This window comes from Muntiacus reevesi, chromosome 2 (assembly GCF_963930625.1).
Source record: "Muntiacus reevesi chromosome 2, mMunRee1.1, whole genome shotgun sequence".
Lineage (NCBI taxonomy): Eukaryota > Metazoa > Chordata > Mammalia > Artiodactyla > Cervidae > Muntiacus > Muntiacus reevesi.
In genome coordinates, this window is record NC_089250.1 from 270,062,855 (window position 1) to 270,078,726 (window position 15,872).

The 15,872-nt window shown below is 40.1% G+C and overlaps 1 protein-coding gene and 2 pseudogenes across 1 annotated transcript in view; 2 read left to right on the forward strand and 1 right to left on the reverse strand.

The window, feature by feature from the left end:
• The window catches only part of LOC136157556 (zinc finger protein 678-like), a 466,372-nt pseudogene that overhangs the window by 367,304 nt on the left and 83,196 nt on the right, over positions 1-15,872 (forward strand).
• LOC136157568 (zinc finger protein 135-like) overlaps positions 1-15,872 on the reverse strand; it is a 466,540-nt gene that overhangs the window by 366,159 nt on the left and 84,509 nt on the right. The window lies entirely within an intron of this gene.
• On the forward strand, positions 3,915-14,514 carry LOC136157564 (zinc finger protein 724-like; annotated as a pseudogene).

Genomic DNA, 15,872 nt, shown 5'->3' on the forward strand with positions numbered 1-15,872 from the left:
AAAGTCAGGCTTAGAAGATTTATTCCCCAAAGAAAAGTTAACAATATGTGAAAGATTTCACATTGGAAATTTACATTTAACAAAAAACCGGGAAGGTACGAGAGCGTGTGAAAGGCAGAGAGGTTATGATGGACATAACCAAACTGGGACGGTTTCTCACAATGTAAACATTACTGCCAAGAGAAATCAAGGATGGGAATCAAACTGGGATAAACGCTCATTTCAGTCATTAACATCTGCTGAGAAGTGTCTGTTTGTAAGCAAAGACCTACGCTTTTTTGAAATGTACATGTTCTCTGAAAGGAAATGTGGAAAATGTGGAAAGTCACCTAGTCTATACTGCAAATACTCATTCGAACCTTTCTGAATGCAGGCTTCAATTTAACACACATTCAAATATGTCTGAAAACCAGGTATTTAAAATTGAGGTTAAAAATTCCCGGTATAATCAATTTGAGGGATTCTTTAGCCAGGGTTCAATATTCTTCTCCAACAGCTATTTTCTCTTCATTCCAGTCTGTAATGTTGATAATTTTGAAAGAGTCTAACCCAACCATCATGGTTGAAGACATATCATGGTATACTTAATGTGAAAGAATTTTTCATGTGTAGTAACATGGGTAAAGCTTTAAGCAAGAGTGCAAACTCCAACAATCACAAGAATATTTATAGGGAAGTGAGAAGATTTTCATGCAGTGAAACTGGGCATAACGTTGACCAAGGCTCAAGTCTTATGAAACATCAGGGACCTCAATCTTCAGACAATGATTTTAAAAGTAATAAATGCATGAATATCATTTATCAAAGATCGCATCTTTCTCTATATAAGAGTGTTCACATTGGAGAGAACATTTATGATTGTGGTGTGTATGGGAAAGTCTTAAATCAATCTTTAAAACCTATTCAACAGCAGCATTCAAAATCCTCAGAAGCATAGCAAGTGTCATAAATGTGGTAAAGTCTTTGCTAAACCATGAAATCTAAGTAGCCATAGGAAAATTCATACAGGATGGCAACCTTTCAAATGTACAGAATGTGGCAAAGCCTTTATCCAGTGCTCATATCTCACTCGACATCAGCAAATTCATACTAGAGAGAAGCCTTATAAATATACGTAACGTGGAAAAACCTTAAATGGGATATCAATTCTTGCTAGACATTTGCAAATTCATGTTGGTAATGCAGAGAAGATTTAAGAAATGTACAGAATGTGGCAAGGCCTTTATCCATTGCTCAAAATTTATTCAATGTAAGAGAATTCATACTGAGGAGAAACCTTATAAATGCACAGAGTGTGGCAAAATGTTTAATTATAGTTCCACTCTTAATAGGTATCAGATAATTCATACTGGAGAGAAACCTTATAAATAAAAGGGTTGTGGCAAAGCCTTTAACCAAATTCCTAGCTTTATTCAACATTGGCAAATTTGTACTGGAAACCATTCAGATGTAAAGAATGTAGCAAAGCCTTTACCCAGAGCTCAAGTCTTAGTCAAGATCAGAGAATTCATCCTTCAGAGAAAACTTAAAAATTTAAATGTAAGGAAAGTGGCAAAGGCTTTAATCAGAGCTCTCACCTCACTAGACATCAGAGAGCACATACTGGAGAGAAACCCTAGTAATGTAGTAAGTGATGAAAGAGGTTAGTCCTAAATGTACGCTTTAGAAAACACGAGAGCATTTATACAGGAAAGATACGTGATGATGTAAAAAAAAGTAGGAAAGGTTTAATAAAAATCAAATCTAAATAAATATCAGAGAATGCATACTAGGAAGCACTTCATATTTCCTCTGAAGGAGAATTACTGTAGATAGCAATCCGTAGTTAAAACACAGAGAAAATTGATATGTTAGGATGGATCCCAGGATGGAGGGTTGTGTGTGGAGCGGTACACTTATTAGCAATGTATTCTTGTTTGTTTTGACATATTTGAGATTATTTGAAAACCACATGAAAGTAACTCAACCCTCAAAATACCACATGTCATGCTTTGTTTGTACTGTGCATGTGAACTTAAGTTTTTGACGGTTGCTGCCTCTGTGAGAAGAGAATCCCTTCTACATGAGGTAGGAACCATTGGTATTTATTCTCCATTGAGGACATTAAGGACATAGTAATATAACATGTACACTGAACATCTAAATGGAGGTGTTTGTCACTGGTGTCAAGCAAGCCTGTAGGTCACCATGATGTAAGTGTTCAGGAAACAATTCCACAGAGGTTTGTTCTAAAATTTCAGTGTCACTTGCTTTTTAAGGATAATACAATGCCAGTTCACTGAAATTTTGATGCATCTTTATAATACTAACAGAAGTCAAGGATATTAATTGACATGTTTGAAATAAAGACTTCTCTGATACCGTGGAAAAGTATGGGAAACCCTTCCCAGAAAAATCATGTAACTAATCTGTGTCTTGTTTATTAAATGATTAGTCTTCATTTTGTAAACATAGAAAGTACAACTCTCAGACCAAATTGTATCAGAAAAATGAATATCATGGTCTATGCTTGTAACCTGTATTCTAATCAAAGATTACACAGTGGATTGTAAAAGGTTTCATTCTGACTACGTGTGCTATTCATACATGTGATCAATAAAACTGAATGGTTTCCGGTGATACAGTTGATGTGTAATGAATGAAGTGTTTACCTACCACCACTGTTAACCTCTCCCATCTTATTTAAGGTTGCAGGAAAGAATCATAACAGTACACTATTAGGTAGCACTGTGGGATGACATCTGTTACTGCCCTTAAGCCTCATATAATTTGATCGTGTATTTCCCATCGTTTCTCCATTGTACTTTTCCCCCTCTCTGTAACTGCTGGGGCATGGTGACGGCTCTAATAAGAAGGATCCTACAGAGTGCTGTTGAGAGCTCCCCTGAACTGCTCCATGCTGTTGCTGCCTCAGCGTCTGTCTGGGACCAGGCAGCCTGCAGGTCCTTGAACTCACACCAGCCAGTCCTGTGAGCACCTGCTCTAGGTGACCCCCTTCCTGAGACCAGCAGTCTTGCTGAACCCCAGGGCCTACTTCACAGGCCCGCCTTCAGTGACACCCTCAGAGCTCACCAGAATCCTGCTCCTCTTGGTTTGAATGGACCCATCCACACTCAGCCTTGGGAACCCACAGCACTTCACCCAGGGTCACTTAGAAAGGCCTGAACCCCAAGTATTGCAGCTTTCTCTGCCTGGTTCTAGCCTGACCTCCCTCAGAAATTCCCACCCTAAACCCTCCCCTCCTGAGAGGTCTCAGCTGTGCTGAGTGTGAGGGCTGAAGCCCAGGGCTGCTGAGTGTGGGTCTTGGGGCAGAAACATCAGACCAGAGAACATGCTAAAGATGTATTTAATGAACCCACCTCAGACCTGCAGATTCATAACTTCTTAGAGTGGGGACCTGACCTCGAAGGGTTCATATTCACTGAAATGGTTCAGGAAGAATCTGAACCATTGGCCAAGTGGTTTCCATCTGTTTCCCATCAGGGTCACATGACCAGTGTTAGGAAATGACCTCCCCGGCGCCCTCCCCAGAGTTCTCTATTAGTCCTGTGGGAGCCCCAGTGCGCTGTGTAGGAAGAGCTCTAGGGGATTCTAAAGGGGGGCCCGGGTTAAGGACGCGGCTCCTGGTCTATTTGTGAGAGCTGAGGCCCGGTGTCAGTCCGCGGAGAGGCAGCAGGGTTGGTCTAGCTGGATTTCGACCGGGGAAGTCAACTCACATCATCTGTGTGGGCAGAGGGTTAGGAGCTCTCCATGGGGAGAGAACAATCAAGAAATAAGTTCATAGGCTAGTCTCCAGGTAGGAAGTGATTGTTCCTGAATCTCTCCTGAGAGAGGACAGGAGAGGTGGGTCTTTTCAGCTTTTCAAGGTCCTTTTGTCTGTAGGTGAATTAGTTGCTGGTTAAAGAGCTGTGAGGATGTCTTTGAAGGTATTTTCTCAAGATGCAGATGTGAGTTTGCGACGTAACATCCCCAGAGAAGACGCAGAGCAGGAGGAAGAAGAGGAGGAAATGGCAGCTTCTCAGGTACATGTCCTGTCCCGGGTCTGGGGCTGTGTCTGCTTTTCTTCCTGAAATGCCTGGACTGAGAACCTGCAAACCTTTAGGTCTCTGCTTCTAAGTTTTCTGCCTGGGTGTTTGTTATCAACTTCTTTATTTTTTCCATTTCTTCTTCTCATAGTGAAGCCTGACTCTTTAGACCACTTCTCCCTTGTGTCCCAGAATCTTGTCTCCCTTGTCTGTATCCTGGCTTTCTATAGAGCATGATGAATATTCAACCTGAATTAGCAACTTTCAACTGGTGAATATATCCCTTTGTGAGAGAGAAACACGGAGAGGCACTGGTATCCGAGATTCCCATTGGGATGTGGTTCAGTGTTGGGATCTTAGGGAACTGGGGGAAATGCCATGATGAGTTTCCATGTGGATGCAATTTCAGCTCTTTGGGAGTTAGAAAATGCCTTTTGTGTATTTAAAAAACTCAGTGATCCAGAATTTTTTAAGAAACTGCTCAGAAATAAAAAGAAAACTAGGAGATACTCTCCTCTGTAATGCTAAGACTTACTAGTTAAACACATTGTTAGGATACAAAATGGAGCAAGTATATATGAAATGAATTTTGCATAAAACTGATATTTTTTATGTTAGGTTCAAGTTATAATTTCCTTATTTTTTCTGAAATACCCAGGTTCTGATAGTACATCTTCCGTGTGATCCATTTACACCACGACAGATGATGTCCGCTGGCTCTGGTGATTTCTCTGGGATTATCAGGCTATAAAGTTCATTTTGTTTCCTCTGTCTTTAAACAAGGCTGTGGAAAAATTGAATGAGGAACATGTGAAAACCCTCACAGTTAATGGAGAAACTCCACATCTTCTTGGTTTCCCTTTGCTTTGGAAAATGAACACTCACTGTGTTGATGATCGATACTGGGTTTTGGGAGTGGGAGTTTTCATCACTCAAGCCCAAGTGTGATGTTTCCAGTACACTCCTCGCTCATATCACAGACATAGTCTTCTTACTCATGTTTTTGTATTTTTTAATGAAAATATTTGCAACAATCCTATTGGTGCTAATCTGTTTTCACCTGTGTTGAATTGCTCAGATGGAGCTCAGCAAAATGATACAGTTTTTCAAGAAATTAAAGTTTCAGAACCAAGAGCTCTAATTTGTCTTATACTATTGTATATGTTTGCTCCCTAGTGTATTTAAAATATACAAAGAATATCATCCACAAATAGATGTATATATTTTAACCCATCAAAAATAATCTCGATTTTATTGACATGAATATGAATGACAAAACTGAAATGAACTGAACATGAACTGATTTTATTGACATAAATATCGATTTTATTGACATGAATATGAATGAACTGAACTGAAATGAAATGAACTGAACTGAACATGAACTGAACATGAATCAGTTCAGTTCAGTCGCTCATTCATGTCTGACCCTTGCGACCCCATGAACCGCAGCATTCCAGGTCTCCCTGTCCATCACCAACTCCTAGAGTTTACCCAAACTCATGTCCATTGAGTCAGTGATACCATCTAACCATCTCATCCTCTTCTCGTCCCCTTCTCCTCCTGCCTTCAACCTTTCCGAACATCAGGGTCTTTTCAAATGAGTCAGCTTTTCGCATCACGTGACCAACACATTGGAGTTTCAGCTTGAACATCAGTCCTTCCAATGAACATCAAGATTGATTTCCTTTAGGATGGACAGGTTGGATCTCCTTGCAGTCTAAGCGACTCTCAAGAGTCTTCTGCAACATCACAGTTCAAAAGCATCAATTCTTCTGTGCTCAGCTTTCTTTATAGTCCAACTCTCACATCCGTGCATGACTACCGGAAAAACTATAACCTTGACTAGATGTACCTTTGTGGACAGAGTAATGTGTCTGCTTTTTAATATGCTGTCTAGGTTGGTCATAACTTTCCTTCCAAGGAGTAAGCGTCTTTTAATTTTGTGGCTGCAGTCACCATCTGCAGTGATTTTGGAGCCCCCCAAAATAAAGTCAGCCACTGTTTCCACTCTTTCCCCATTTATTTGCCATGAAGTGATGGGACCGGATACCATCATCTTAGTTTTCTGAATGTTAGCTCTTCTTTAATACTCTTAATAAGTGTATAGTCTCATTTTAATATATGTCTGTATGCATGAAAATGTTAAAATTAATTTTTTTTCTTGTTTTGGTATTCTCCCCAGTTATATAAAGGTCATTTTTAAAAAATACACATATTTATGTTTGGTTGAGTTGTGTCTTGGTCGTAGCCTGCAGAATCTTGGAGCCATGTGGGAGACTTTGTTGCAGCAGGCACACTTTAGCTGTGGCGTGTGGGATCTAGTTCTCTAACAAGGGTCTGAACCCGGCCCCCTGACTTGGGAGCTCAGACTACCAGGGAAGACTCTATAAAAACTCGTATACACTTTCTTTAGTGTTGTCTCTGTGTATTTGTGTTTTACTAGTTAAATTTTAGTTCACATAAACTGAAGCAAATTCAAGATCTGTCATTTAATGAATGTTTGTCAAAATATTTGCAAAACGGTGGAACAACAGTGTTGTTGATTTCATACTATTTATGTGATGCATTCAAGACCCTGTAAAAACATTTAGAAGGACATATAGTATATACGAATTTGTTCAAAGGACTATTTCTGCTATCGGTACTATTCTATCAGACCTGTCAATTTTGTAAAACACTTAAACTTCAAAGTTAAGTGTAAATTCTAATTTTAGTGGTCTACCTCTTTGCTATTCTGAACGGTCATTCATGTATCAGAATTTTCAACATTACTAGTTAAAATAAGCTTGTTAAAAATGCGGAACATTGGCCCGACTCAAGAATTCTTAGATCAGAGCATGATTTTTAAAAATATTTCCTGTTTCCTTGATAGGGGGCTTCCCTGGTGGCTCAGATGGTGAAGAATCTGCTTGCAATGTGGGAGACTTGGGTCCGATCCCTTAGTGGGGAAGATTCCCCTGGAGAAGGAAATGGCAACTCACTCTAGTATTCTTGCCTGAAAAATCCTATGGACAGAGAAGCCTGGCATGCTACAGTCCATGGGGTCAGAAAGAATCAGACATGACTGAGTGACTAACATGCTTTCCTTGATAGACAGTTTATCCTGTGTCACACGAGTACAACTCTCAAAAATAGATAAGTCAGTGTTGATGTGATTGTTTTATAATTTCTCTTCCAGATCAGAATAGTTTCTATAGTGGTCTGTGGATCATATCTCATTCTCTTTTCCTGGGGTTAGAAATACAGTGGAAAAAATGGTAGTATAAAAATTATATTCTTGTGTAACACCAGACATTTTCCAAAATCAAAACCATTTCTCTTGCTGGTTTCATCTTGGATCACATTAGGAAATCTTCCTAGGTCCACATGGCTCATGTCCTTTATATTTCAGGGGCTGCTGACATTCCAGGATGTGACTGTAGATTTCACTCAAGAGGAGTGGGAATGCCTGGACCTCGGTCAGCGGGAATTGTACAGGGACGTGATGTTAGAGAACCACGGGAAATTGACCTGCTTGGGTGAGGATAACTTGCTTCCAGAATCCCTTATGTATCCTCAGGGTTTTGGTTTATTCATTCTAGAATGTCTCCTGGAATTTTCTGCTTTGTCCAGTAGAGGTTAACATCCTTACTTTCCAGGGGAAAATGGGTGTTTGTGACATTTACAAGAAAGACTTCATTATGAGTCATTATAAATCTAACCTTCTTTCTAAATTCAACCTGCCTCCTTGTTGTTCAGTCGCTAAGTCATGTCCAGCTCTTTGCAATCCCCTGGAATGCAGCAAGCCAGGCTTCCCTAGCCTTCTCTAACTCCCAGAGTTTGCTCACATTCATATCCATTGAGTCAATACAGCTCTTCAACCAGCTCATCTTCTGCCGCTTCCTTCTCCTGCCCTCAATCTTTCCCAGCATCAGGGTCTTTTCCAATGAATTGGCTCTTCGCATCAAGTGGCCGAAGTATCGGAGCTCCAGCATCAGTCCTTCCAATGAATATTCAGGGTTGATTTCTTTAGGATTGACTGGTGTGATCTCCTTGCTGACCAAGGGACTCTCAAGAGTCTTCTCCAGCACCACAGTTCGAAGGCATCAATTCTTTGGTGCTCAGCCTTCTTTATGTTCCAAATATCACATCCATACATGACTATCGAAAAACCACAGCTTTGACTATACAGACCTTTGTTGGCAAAGTGATGACTCTGCTTTTTAATATGCTGTCTTTGTCATAGCTTTTCTTCCAAAGGGCAAGCATCTTTTAATTTCATGGCTGCAGTCACCATCTGCAGTAATTTTGGAGCCCCCCCTCCCAAAATAAATCTGTCACTTTTTCCACTTTTCCCCTATCTATTTGCCATGAAGTGATGAGACTGGATGCCATGATCTTAGTTTTCTGAATGTTGAGTTTTAAGCCAGCTTTTTCACTCTCCTCTTTCACCCCCATCAAGAGCCCTTTAGTTCCTCTTCAATTTCTGCCATTAGAGTGATATCATCTGTCTATCTGAGATTGTTGATATCTCTCCTGGTAATCTTGATTCCAGGTTGTGATTCATCCAGCCCAGCATTTTGCATTATGTACTCTGCATCGAAATTAAATAAGCAGGGTGGCCATGTACAGTCTTGATGTACTCCTTTCCCAATCTGCAACCAGTGAACTGTTCCATGTACGATTCTAGCTGTTGCTTCTTGACCTGCATATTTTTCATTCTAGGTACGTGGTAATTCTGTAAATTCTGTGGTATCAAATAGTGCCACTCTCTTCTTAAAACTGGAATTTCACTACCTGCTTTTGCCTTAGTAGTACTTGAGCATAATATCAGAATCTGATTTTGATGCATTTGTCTTTTAAAGATTCTTCCAATAAACTATTTGGTGAAATCATTTTTCTTAATGCTGTTTTAACTTTCTACCTTGACTTCTCTCTCACCTGAACACATATTGGATTGGAAATTGATGAATATCTCAGAAAACACATATTTCTTTTTCTGATGAACAGGTCTTGTGGTCTCTAAGCCAGACCTGGTCAAGTTTCTGGAGCAAATGAAGGATCCCTGGGATGTAAGGAGAATGGAGACAGCCATACACCCAGGTATGTGTCTATGGATGAAGCAAATAACTGAGGTGAGAGGGACAAGCATTGGGGAGGAAGTCATACTTTGTCGTGTGGTTTGAGAAGATCTGTTTCAGTGTAGATGATTTTGATTAGGCTAGGTTTATTTCTGTCACAACATAGCGCATCATCTCCTGACCCATTCCTGATTCTTTTAATCATTTGTATTTTTCTCCAGTGATTAATTTTCACATTCACAGTTAGAACCAAAATACTTGTCTTGGCCTGGAACAACCTGCATGACCTGATAACTCTCTCATTGTGGGGAGGTTTTAGAAAATCTGTGCATATTTCTGCGTAACTATATTAAGCCCTTTTAAAAGTGCTGATTCTGTACCTAGTCAGAAGTGTGTGGGTGGAGCTGTAAAAAAATTGCCAAACTTGTAGGAATACTGGGTACAGATGTTTTTTGTTTTCTACCATATAATTTCCAGTCCACTGGAAACTATACATATGACCGTAAAAATTTCATACTCAAATTCTTTCTTCACTGCATAAGACACCTCACTAAAATGAGAAAATGTAAATCTGAATTTTATGTGAAAGTTTCTTTTTTTTATATGATCTAACATTAAATACGTTAAGTATATTTACCTGCGGGGAGCGGCTTGAAAGAGCTGACTCTGGGAGCTGCCTTGATTGATTATCAAGGGTCCCTTCAAGGACATAGCTCTCTGTCCCGCCACCCCTCTGGAATTTACTATCCAAAGTTAAAGAGAAAAATAGTAAGCCTTGAATGCACACAAGACGCAGACAGATAGCCTTTTTACGATTACCCCTAATATAAATCAGGATGCCATTCCTGTGCTCTGGCGCCTAGTGAGAGTTCTAGTGATTGTTATCTTAAAGATGATGTACATGAGGAAGAATTTTCTTTGGGATGCCTCCTTCTTGGTTTAAGTATAAATGAAGCTTAGAGAAATAAAGGAGCATCGTTGACTGCAGCGATCCTCTCGACCCCATCTGTCCTGTGTCTTTATTTCTTAGCCTAAAGGAACGCGTTGTGTTGCTCGCTGAAATCTCCCGGCTGGTCCGGCATTTACCCAATTCATTAATGCTAAAATACTTTAATATATTTATTTAACTCACAGAGTTTTTAAACAAATTATTGACGTCAGAGTTTAGAATATTTCCCACAGTGCTTTTCTCTTATTCTTCTTCACTATTAAGGTTATAGATTATATAGAGAAATGTTTAAGAAGAAATTTTTCTGTTCCAATAATGCTATTTTACAATGTTATGTGAGTTTTGCTGTACAGAAGGAATAAGTGATACATATACACATTTCCCTGCTTGAGTAGATTTCCTTCCCATCTAGGTCACCACAGAGCGTTGAGTAGAGTTCCCTGTGTTCTCACCATATTTTTCAAGTCTCACTTCTCATTTTGCTTGTTAAGAACACTTACCTTATTAAATCTATCTTGTTTGTTATGAGACATCTCAGGACATTATCGTTTATGCCATCTATTTCTGATTAGTTCTAAGTCGATATCATTTACGATTTTAGACTCTATTAGAACATGCTCGGATAACGTGAGTGGTAAGTGGGTTAAATAATTAGTAGGCATTAACATTTGTGAAAACATTTTGTTTGTAAATTTGATTACTTAAAGCAAAAATTAATCATTACACTGCTGAACTTCTCCTCGCTTCATTGTTCCTGTAGGTTTCTATCTTGACTTCTCCTCTGCACCAAACTCCTTTGTCATCTCATCTTGTCCAATGTTCTGTGTTTGTGGTCTCTGTTCTGCAGGCTGCAGATCCTAGTTCCTCTTGTTCTGGTGACTGCACCCTGGTGGGTGAGGTGGTCCAGAGACTTGTGCCTTTATCCATTTGAGAGGGGGTTTATTGTTATTATTGTGACCAGAGCCTGCCCGGATCTTGAGGTCCGCTTCGCCTTTCTTCTGTGGCTGTCACTCTCTGTGGCGGGGTCGGCTTCCTGTTTGGTGGAGCAGAGGCAGGAGATCTGAAATTAGCTCTGCTCTGGTCTGTGGTGCTTCTGATCTAGTGGGACTGGAGCACACCCATTGGGAGGAAAGCCACGGAGTGTTGCTCCTCTGGGGATGTTCTCCTCGCAGAGTGCTCTGCGTGTCATCATTCATGTGCTGTGCGAGCTCTCATGTGACCCTGTGTTGGCATTGAACTTGGCCCCAACTGAACCATGGGTATGCTGGCACTTGACCCTGGTGTCTCTCAGATGTTGTTTTCACCAGGTCACCTGCAGAGATCCACTGTAGACGTATCCCAGGTGCACATTCATTATGGAGGTGGACCTGCTGCGGTGCTATGGGGGCAATGAAGACTGTGACCTGGCCCAAATGCCTCATGTGCGGGCTTACAAAGTCTACAGTTGCTAAAGCCAGACTGGCCTTGGCTGCCAGAGCCTCATTTCCATCCAAATGTTCTGTTGGGGCTCAGTTTACCAAGCCAGTTGTGGGGTGTAACACCATGGTTTGTACAGATGCAAGGAGAGATCTCAGCTTTTCTTGCTTAGTGGCAGGGCCTTGGGGCTCAGCTGTGGTTTCAGCACCACCTGTACATTGGGACCACCCACAGGCGTGTGTTCTGAATGTGCCCCTGGAGCCCATGAGTCTACCCTGGTGGGGAGGAGGCTGGGGAGGAGAGAGCAGCTGTGGGGATCGTGAGATCACCCCCCACTTGGGAGCCATTCCTAGTGCCTGGAGCGGCAGGGACAGGCAGAGTTGCAGAGAGGCTGCAAGGAGGTTCTTCCCTTCAGGCATCACTCAACAGCGCCGCTCTGCTTCTCCGGTGGTTCAGGCTTCCTCCACAAGCATCCCATTTGCAGAGCTCCTCCCTCCCTCCCGTCCACTCAGGATGTCTCCTCACGGCCAACCACAGTCCTTTGCCTGGGTCTGCTCTCCAAACCCCACGTTCCAGCACCCAGCCCTTGTCTGCAGTGGACGACACCCTCTAGGCTGGGTGGGCAGGGCAGGGATCAGTTCCCTGCATACAGGTCTCACTCTGTCCTGCACGCTGGTTGCCGTGTTCTCTTCCCACAGAGAACGAGGCTCCCCTTCTGTCCCAACTGAGCTCCCCCCAGTGAGGGACTTCCCTGGATGTGGAGACCTCTCCTCTCTTCAGATCCCCCTCTTCCATTTCCTCCATCACTCTCTTGTCCCACCAATCTCTACAGGAATCTTTCTTGTCCTTTCAGGTGTCCAAGTTCCTCTGCCCATGATCCGCAGTGCTCTGTGAGAAGTTTTCCACTTCAAGATGTATTCTTGATGCTTTGGTGGAGAGAGATCAACTTCACGTCTTCCAAATCCTCTGCCATCTTGACTCCTTCTATCTCGGTTTTAGGCTTCATCTAGCCAAGTGTATGCCAATTTTATGTAAGTTGTAGACTATATTCCCCAAGAATAGTAGGTAGAATAACTTATTATTTGGTATTTTTCAGCTGTGTCTTCTCCCGACACCCAAGGTGTGAGGACCCAAAATCCAGGCTTAGAAGATTAACTCCCAACAGCAAGGATAGAAATTTATGAAAAATTTCACCTTGGAAATATACATTTAAGCAAAGACTGGATATATATGACGGCATATAAAGAGCAGAGAGCATGTTATGGTGGACACAACCAAGTTGGTTCAGTTTCCCATAAAGTAAACTTTACCGCCAAAAGAAATCAAGGATGTGAAACAAACAAACAAAAAAAAAGAAATCAAGGATGTGAATCAAATCAGGAAAAACCAATTTCAGATGACCAATTTCAGTCATCAACATCTGCAGTTAAGGGTATATTTGTCAGCAATGACCCACATCATCTCTTGAAACATACATGTTCTCTGAAGGGAAATGTGGAAAATCTGGAAAGTCATCTAGTCTCTGCTGCAAATATTCATTCAAACCTATACTCTGAGCATAGGTGTCTATTAAATATACATTCAAACATGTCTGGAGACCAGAAACTGAAAAATGAGGGGGAAATTCCCAATACAATCAATTTGAGGGATCCTTTAACAAGGATTTCTTGTTCTTCAACCAACAACTCTTTTCTCCTTGTTCCAACATCTGTAATGGTGATAATAATGGGAGACACCTTATACAACCATCATTATTCAATAGATATGGAGGTATAATTAGTGTGGAACAGCTTTCCAAGTGTAACAAAATGAGGAATGCCTTAAGCAGGAGCTCTACCCCCAATAATTACGAGAGTATACATGATGGAATGAGAAGCTCTTCATGCAATGAAACTGGCCATAATGTTGACCAAGACTCATATCTCGTGAAATAACAGGGACATCAATCTTCAGACAACAATTCTGAGCATAATAAGTGTAAGAATATTTTTTATCAAAGCTCAAATGTTACTATTAATACTTATAAGAGTATGGATATTGGAGAGAAGGCTTATAATTGTTATGATTATGGTAAAGTTGTTAACCAGTTTTCAAAACTTATTCAACAGCAGAATATTCAGACTAAGCAGAAACATTGCAAGTGAAATACCTGTGGAAAAGTCTTTAGTAACTCACCAATTGTAAGTAGACATAGGAAAATCCATGCAGGAAGGAAACATTTCAAATGTACAGCATGTGGCCAAACCTTTAATCAGAGTTCATATTTAACTGAACACCTGGGAATCCATGCTGGGTAGAAACCATACAAATGTACGGAATGTAACAAAGTCTTTTTCTGCTGTTCATGTGTTACTCAATATCAGCAAATTCATACTAGGTAGAGACCTTGTAAATGTACAGCATGTGGCAAGGCTTTTATGCAAAGTTCAGCTTTAACTGAACATCAGCGAATCCATACTGGGGAGAGACCTTATGAATGTACAGAATGTGGCAAGGCTTTTAAGCAGAGTTCAACTTTAACTCAGCATCAACGAATTCATACTGGGGAGAGATCTTATACATGTACAAAATGTGCCAAAGCCTTTATTAATTACTCACTTCTTACTCGACATAAACGAATCCATACTGGGGAGAGACCTTATAAATGTACAGCATGTGGCAAGGCTTTTAAGCAGCGTTCAACGTTACTGAACATCACCAAATCCATACTGGGAAGAGACCTTATAAATGTACAACATCTGGCAAAGCCTTTATCCGTTATTCTTGTCTTACTCGACATCAGCGAATCCATACTGGGGAGAGACCTTATAAATATACAGCATGTGGCAAGGCTTTTAAGCAGAGTTCAAATTTCACTCAACATCAGCAAATCCATACCGGGGAAAGACCTTATAAATGTACAGACTCTGGCAAAGCCTTTTTGCAGAGTTCAGGTCTTTCTCGACATCAGAGAGATCATACTGCATATAAATGTTAGAAATGTAAGGAATGTGGCAAAGGATTTCATCACAGCCGTCACCTCATTCACAATCAGAGAAGACATACTGCAGAGAAACCCTAGAAATGAATCAGTGATAAGAAAGTTTGGTCCCAAATATACAATTTTGAAAAAAAACAAGTGTTTTCTTTGGAAAGATACATGAATGAAATGAAAAAAAATGTAGAAAACTGCTTAATAAAACATCAAAAGTAACTCAATATCAGAGAATTCATACTAGAAAGCGTGTCATTAGTACCACTTCTGTTGAATTACTCTCAGTAGAAACACTGTAGCAAGTATTCCATATGTAAAACACATACAAAATTGATATGTTAGTATGGATCACAAGATGAAGGGGTGGATATTTGCAGAGGTATAATTATTGTCAATGCATCCTTGTTTATGTTAACGTTATTTCAGATTATTAAGGAACAAAAACAAATGTATTTCAACTCTCAAATTACTACATGATGTGATTTATTTCTACTGTATATATGAACTTATGTTTTTGATGGTTGTTGCCCAATGGTAAGAGAAGCTCTTCTATATTACGTGAGAATCATTTACATTTATTCTCCAATTTATAAGATTAAGAGCACAGTCATGTTATATGCACACTAAATATCTGAATGGAGGTATTTGTCACTGATGTCAAACACCTCTGTGGTAACCATGATGTAAGTGTTCAGGGAATAATTCAAACTAAGAAGTTTGCTCTAAGTTTTCAATAATTATGTCACTTACTCTTTAAGCATAAAAAGAAGGATAGTTCATGAAAATCGAAGGTATTTTTATAACATCAACATAGAGAAATCATGCATATTATCTGGCAGGCTTGAAGTAAGGACACCTTCTCTTCTATCTGATGTAAGTATAGAATACTCTTTCTGGAAAAGTCATATTAATATAATTAATATCCATCCATGTTTACTAAATTAGCCTCCATTTTGTAAACCATATAAATCACATTCACAGATCATTTCATCAGAGAAAGAGGAAAGTTTTTAGAAGCTTGTAATTTGTATTTTAATCAAGGATCAAACAAGAATTGTAAAAGGTTTTATTCCATCTGTGTAAAATCAATGTACCTTAAATAATAAAAGTGAATGGTTTTTCAGTGTTACAATTGATGTGGAATGAATGAAGGGTTAACGCACCACCAGCATTAACCTCTCCCACCTATTTAAGGTTGCAGGAAAGGTAAGGTAATTATAAATTATTTGTAGCACAGGGGGATGTCATCTGTAGAAATTAATTCCTTACTGCCATTAAACCTCTCATAACTTCATATATTTCCCACCATTTCTACGTTGTATCTCCTCTCCGATTTTTATCTACTTGGACATCGTGGTGGTTCCAGTAAGAAGGATCATAGAGAGTACTGTTGAGAGTTGCCCTGAACTGCTCCATGCTGTTGCTGCTTCAGCGTCTGTCTGGGG